The sequence below is a fragment of the Corylus avellana genome, chromosome ca11 (assembly GCF_901000735.1).
Source record: "Corylus avellana chromosome ca11, CavTom2PMs-1.0".
In the NCBI taxonomy this organism is placed as follows: domain Eukaryota; kingdom Viridiplantae; phylum Streptophyta; class Magnoliopsida; order Fagales; family Betulaceae; genus Corylus; species Corylus avellana.
Window position 1 is genome coordinate 3910721 of NC_081551.1, and position 6897 is coordinate 3917617.

A 6897-nucleotide genomic window follows, 5' to 3' on the forward strand; every position below is an offset into this window, starting at 1 on the left:
ACCTCCTTTCTCATGCTTGGCCAATAAAACTTCTCCGCCACCAACTGGAACTTTTTTGTCCCGCCCCATGTGCCCTTCATTATGGTGCTCTTGAATAATCCGCAACCGGAGACTACCCTCGGGGATGCATAGCTGAGTGCCCTTGAAGAAGAACCCATTATGCAACCCAAAGCCACTCCGATTTTCCAACAACACATCATCAACAATTGAGCCAAAAAGAGGGTTAGTTGATAAAGAATTCTTTAAAAGGTCAAAACGAATTACCTCATTTGCCATGGCGGTCAAGAGTGTCGACTTTTGGCTAAGGGCGTCAGCCACTTTGTTCAAAGCTCCTGACTTGTGCTTGATGGTGAAGGAGAATTGTTGCACATACGCAACCCACTTTGCATGCTGGGAGGAAAGTTTATCTTGACTATTGAGGTGCTTCAACGCCTCAAGATCTGAGTACAAGATGAAATTATTGTAGGCAAGGTAGGAATTCCAATGCCTCAATGATTGCACTAATGCGTAAAACTCCACGTCATAGGTGCTATAGTTGAGCCTTGAACCACTCAACTTTTCACTAAAAAATGCCACCAGCCTTCCACCTTAACTTAGAACCGCTCCAATGCTGACCTTGGAATTGTCACAATGCAACTCAAATAGCAATTCAAAATTCGGAAGGACAAGTAGCGGAGCCGTCGTCAACTTGAGTTTAATTAACTCAAATGCTTCGGTAGCCGCCTCACTCAAAGAAAATTTCCCCGCCTTCATGCACTCCGTGATAGGTGCCATGATGGTGCTAAAATTATGAATGAAACGCCTATAAAAGGACACCAATCCATGAAAACTTCATACCTCGTAATGTTGTAGGAGTGGGCCAGTCTCGAGCAGCCGCCACTTTTGCTTCGTCCACTGCCAACCCGTCCTTAGACACCACATAGCCAAGAAAAAACATCGAATCTGTCATGAATGAGCACTTGGCTGGTGATGCATAGAACGTTTCTTTCTGGAGCATTTGAAGTACTTCCCTCACATGTAGGAGGTGCGAATGAATATATCATCAAAGTACACTACGACAAACCTCCCTATAAAAGGCTGAAAAGCTTGGTTCATCACCCTCATGAATGTGCTAGGTGCATTAGATAATCCGAACGGCATTACCAATCATTCAAAGAGTCCCTCCCGCGTTTTAAACATTATTTTTCACTCATCACTTGGTCGCACCCGAATTTGATGGTATCCACTCCTTAGGTCTAGCTTGGTGAATATCGTTGCCCCACTCAATTGATCTAATAAATCATCCAACCGGGGAATAGGGAATCGGTATTTCACGGTGATCTTGTTTATGGCCCTACTATCCACACATATCTTCTATGAATCATCCTTCTTAAGGGTGAATAAAGCTGGTACTGCACAAGGACTCAAGCTCTCTCGAATGTGTCATTTGGCTAATAACCCCTCCACTTGTCGCCTCAACTCTTCATGTTCTTTGGAGCTCATGCGGTAGTGTGGTCGGTTGGGTAGACTTGATCCAGGCACCAAATCAATTTGGTGTTGTGTGTCACGAAGAGGAGGTAGCTCATCGGGTAATTCAACCAAAAATACATCTGCAAATTCTTTGACTAACCCCTTAGCTTCTTCCGGCACCTCTTCTATCTTCTTGCCTTCTTTACCCACTAGTAAGTACCAACAATCTGCTTCTAGCATCTCCTTACCGAACTCATGTCTGGCCAATAATGTTTGACCTGTTTCGGTTGAAGGTTTGGGACTTTCACCTGGATCGGGTAGGAGAGTGAGCTTCACATTGTGAACCAAGAAACTGTATGTGTTCTTCCTTCCATCATGATGCGCATTCCTATATTATTGCCATGGTCTCCCGAGTAGTATATGGCACGCATCCATCGCCACCACGTCACACCACACCCTATCCTTACATCTCTTCCCAATCGAAAAACTCACAAGGCAACGTTTAGACACAATTACCTCGTCCCCTTTTTTGAGCCACTCTAAGCGATATGGTGTAGGGTGTTTTTCCGTTGCAAGGCCCAACTTTCGAATCCCTTCTTCAGCCACGACGTTCTCACAACTGCCCCTATCAATAGCAAGTTTGCACCCCTTGCCTCCAACCGTGCAAATTGTGTGGAAGACATTATGGCGCTGTCCGTCGTCTCCCTCTACCTTCTAGGGTGTATAACATATCCTTCGCACCATCAATAAAGGAGTGTCATCCCTAGTGGCAAATTCTTCTTTGGCCCCATCGAAATCGTCAAAATTTGCTGCTTGCTCTTCTTCATCGCCTTGCCCATCGAAGGCTTCTCCCGAATTGACGAGTAGGGACTTTCCATACTTCTCACCCTTGCAACAATCTGCCATCCGGTGGCCCATCTCTCCACAACGAAAACACTTGGGCCCGGTTGCAGCCCCGGGTTGGCTTGGCTGCCCCATGGGTGTAGGGTTTTTACTTGGGCCAGTCACTTGGGAAGGGGCCTCCCGAGTTGTGAACAGAACTCTTGACCGGTTGTAGCTTCCACCGCCGTTACGTCCAAATGAGTTGAATGACCCACGTGCTGATGCCTTCTCAATTAACAACGCCCTTTGGTGAGCCTCCGACACCTTGGCGGGGTCAAATAGGTTCAATGTTGTGGCCGCAAACCCCCAATATACCGGGACACTAATTGTTCCTCCGTCTCGGATAAATCAACTCGTGACAATAGTTTGTAGAACTCCTCCGTGTATTCATCTACAGATTTCGAACCTTGACTCCAATTTTGCAGCCGTTGATACATGGTTCGTAGGTAATTGTATGGCAAAAAGGTGGGTCGCATCTTTCCCAACAATTGCTCCCAATTGTCGAGCTTTCTCTTACCCTTGCTACCACCATGCCGCAGCCCTTCCCCGAAATTTGGTTGCGACTAAAGAAACTCACCAAATCCGGTACCTCCTTGAAGTCGAGAATCTCTTCAACTGCCGCCACCCAATCCAGAAATTCTTCGGGTTCAAGACCCCGGTGGAATTTTGGAATCTCAAATTTGAACCCGCTCTCCCACCGATTAGCATGAGCTTGCATAGGGGGTCGATGGCCCTGCGTTCGGCGCTCTACAAAAGGGTTTGCGGATCCATACCCGTCGTTGTCCTCATCTTCCTCCTCCGGCATGCGTGGTGGGGGTCGACGTAGACGCCAATCATGGAGGCATGCGTCGGCCAGTTGGGTGGTGAGGGCTTTAATTTGATCCCTTATAGCCGCAATCTGCCCTTCCTAGCGCCTTCCCGGTGTCACCTCATGTTCTTCATGAACTGAATCATCGTGTTCATACACGTCATGCAAGGTTGCAAAGCGATTGCCCTTCCTCCCTCTTGTGTTTGGAGCCATGGAAAGTGACTGAGCTCTGACACCAACTGATGCAGCCTGACGAAGTGGAAGCGAGTAAAACAATACAAGAAGAAGGATAAATAATTCTTAGATCTTGAGTCTTTCAAGGATCTGAGAATTCTTTTCAAAACTATAGAGTCTATCTAGGGTTTCAAGGAAAATATGAAAAAAACTTCTCAGAGTAATTCTTATTGAAAGAAAACTGATCAAATAACATAAACTGTCTTTTCAAGAGGCTATAATTATATATTTATAGCCTCAAAACCCCTAGTACTAATAAAGAGCGGAATTAGGGCTCCCACAACCCTAATCCTAGTAAAACATGTAAACTAAGTCGGTTTAAAACAAATAATAGCGGAAAAATAACATAGAAGGCCCCGAGTGCACTCGATCGCAGGTAGAGTGCGATCGATCGCACTACTAGGGAATTGTGCGCTCGATCTTGCGCTCGATCATAGGTTCGGTCACAGTTCCAGGGGCTTGTGCACTCGATCGCAGGAACAGGGGAGTATCAGTCACAGTTCCAGGGACTTCCTTCTCCAAAACAGGGGAACTGTGCTCGATTGCAGTTTCAGGGACTACCTCTTTTGCTGTGCGAGTCTGGGATCGTGTCACCATCTTCTGAGGCATCTTCACACATTTATCTATTCGGGCCTTCCTCAAATACTCCCAAGCATTGTAGTCTACATCAATAACTCTTACCAAAAACAAGAAGAATCAATGAATTGAAGGAAAATAAAAAATAAAAAATAAAAAATAAAAAAAAATAAAAAAAATAAAAAAATAAAATTTAGGGAGTCTCTTATTGAAAGCTGATGAAAAGTACAACATAAATTGTGGCCTAAGCTGTCCTTATTAGGTTTAAAGATAGAAAATAGTCGCAACCCTACAAAAGAAAGAAAAAAAGAAAGAAAAAAAAAAAAGATTTGTTGAGATCTGGTTCGAACAAGACTTGCGATAACTCCCTCAGTTGTATGAGGTTCGACTATACCATTGATTGAACGCTTTGGGTTTTTGTATGATGCAACATCTTGGTCGAATGGGAATTGCCGACTCTTCGACTGAGGCTCTTGGAAATTTCTACCAAAGTTCATCCTACAAAATAATTTTAACCTGATAGACGTTGAAATTGGAAATTTTTTTCGTAAAATGTGAGTCCTTTGAATAAGCTTTCTAACGTCACTAAAATTGTCTTCATCTGATATTTGAATCACAAGATATGATCAGTTTAGTAGAACTAGTATGCTCATAATTAACCGGGGCCTGGATTATGTGATTACAGGGAGGGCGAGAGAGAGAGAGAGAGAGAGAGAATTCTTTGAAAATTGTCTTGATCGACCAGCTACTCGCAGCAAAATAAACAAAGTTCTTTGAAAATTGTCTTGACCAGCTACTCCCAGCAAAATACACAAAGTCAAACACACCACGATTATTACAATTAAGCATAATTTAGACTTGACTGATCAGGTCAATTCAACACAGATGCGATATTCAGGGATATATGCCATTTAATTAGGCTTGCAATTAAAGAGAACAAGCTCAGCTTGTCAGCCATCTCGTTGGGTCTTCTGGCTTCTATCATCATAAACAAGCAAATTAATCTACCTCCGTCTTGGTGCACAAAACTGTGCATGTGCTCGATCAACACATGCAATTCTCCCATATCTTTAGTATAGAAAAATGTTTGAGTTCGATTAAGATTAGTGGTGAGAGCCATTATAACTTTATAAGGTTGTTGCGGATAAGAAGGATGGATTTCCTGTCCTCTTTTTAAGCTTACATTCATGTGTTTCTTATAGTTACCGATAATGAAAATTCATTTCTGTATATATATGTATGTGATTTTGATCACATTTATCTCTCTTGTGTTTTAATGTTAAATCAGCATTTATTCTAAAAGGATTAGCTAATAAGGAAGAAATGAATTTAATAATTTGGTTTATTCTAACACTTCTCCTCAATAAATAAGGCTCAAGAAATATTTAATTGAAATGTGGAGTTAGTGTTCAAACTCATAATCAATATCTGACTTTGAAACTATGTTAAATCATATTTCAATAAAAAACTTAAGGTTCAGTTTTTCTTATTTCAACTTTTTTTTTTTTTAATTGTTTTCTTTTCTTTTCTTATTTCACCTCAATTCTTTAATTGGTTCTTGGTTTTAAGAAGATTCGTTAGTTTTTGGTTATTTGATTTTGCAATCCACTACACATTGTGTTGCATTACATTTATCCACACTTCTCATTCAAAACTTGGGGTATCAGGCATGGGTGGAACTAGCATTTTTACTATGGAGTGGGGCAAAAGTAAAAAAAAAATAAAAAAATAAAAAATCTAAGTGCATTTTTTAAAATTTTTTTGGAGAAACATGGGGGGCTTGGAGGGGGGCTTTAGCCCTCATGTAGTTCCGCCCCTGGCGTCATGGGGAGAGAGGAGGGGATGAAAATATTGGAAAGATTATAGCATGCATAAGCGGAGAGAAAATGACACGGATTTTAATTTGGAGTTGTTTGGCCTTAGAGGGATCATGTTCTCTTATAATTTCAAATAAATTATAAAATATTTTTAAATTACAGAATTTGAGCTATTTCTTTACATCAAAATGCTTAAAAAAATCATATCTATTAAAAATGTGGCATGTTGCGTGCAGTTGAGAATTTAGTATGCTTTTATCATGTCCTTACTCTTTATATTGTAAAAAAAAATTGAGAACAAAAAAAAATTGTCTCTTAGTTTTATGGAGAATATAAGCGTATCTGTAAAAGTGAAGAATAAGCTTTTTTGGAAAAAAAAAAAAAAAAAAAATCTCTTTCTACATGTCTTGATAACATGCCACAATTTTAATAGGTGCAATTTTTCAAGCGTTTCGATATAAAAAAATAAAATAAAATAATTAAAATAATTAAAAAAAAAACCTTAAATTCTATAATATAAGAAATTGTGGGAAATCATAACCTGCATGCCTAAGATGCCTATTTAATTATCCACCGCTAGGATTTTATTAGAACATTCCATAATTAAGCTGTAAGATTCATGCATGCATGCTTTAATTTGGAAGAATATTCAAAAGTAGTGTGAACATATTATTGAAGGTCCCTTCTGAGACTATGAAATTCAATATCGTCTTTCCATGGTTTAGATCTCCATACATTGTAGGTGGATATATTTTTCAGTTACAAGGTTGTGAATGCATGTACGGATGGCAACCCGTGATGATATAAAGGTATATTTGACAAATACAATATTCACAACTCCTTTTAAAACTAAAAGAAATATATATATTTTTTTAAGTTACTAAGAGAAATTAATAAATTGAGGGAAAAAAAAAAAAAAAAAAACCACCTTATACAGTTTCTAATTGAATACTGATGAAAATAGATAAGTCGTCCTTTTTAGGTTTATAGAGAAATTAAAGAGTTGTAACCTTAGTAGAAAACGAAATAAAAAACAATCAGTTGTTATCTCGTTCGAACAAGAATAAATCTCATTCGAATGAGGCTTGTAATCGCCCCCTCAGTCGAATGAGGTTCGACCGTACCATTGAT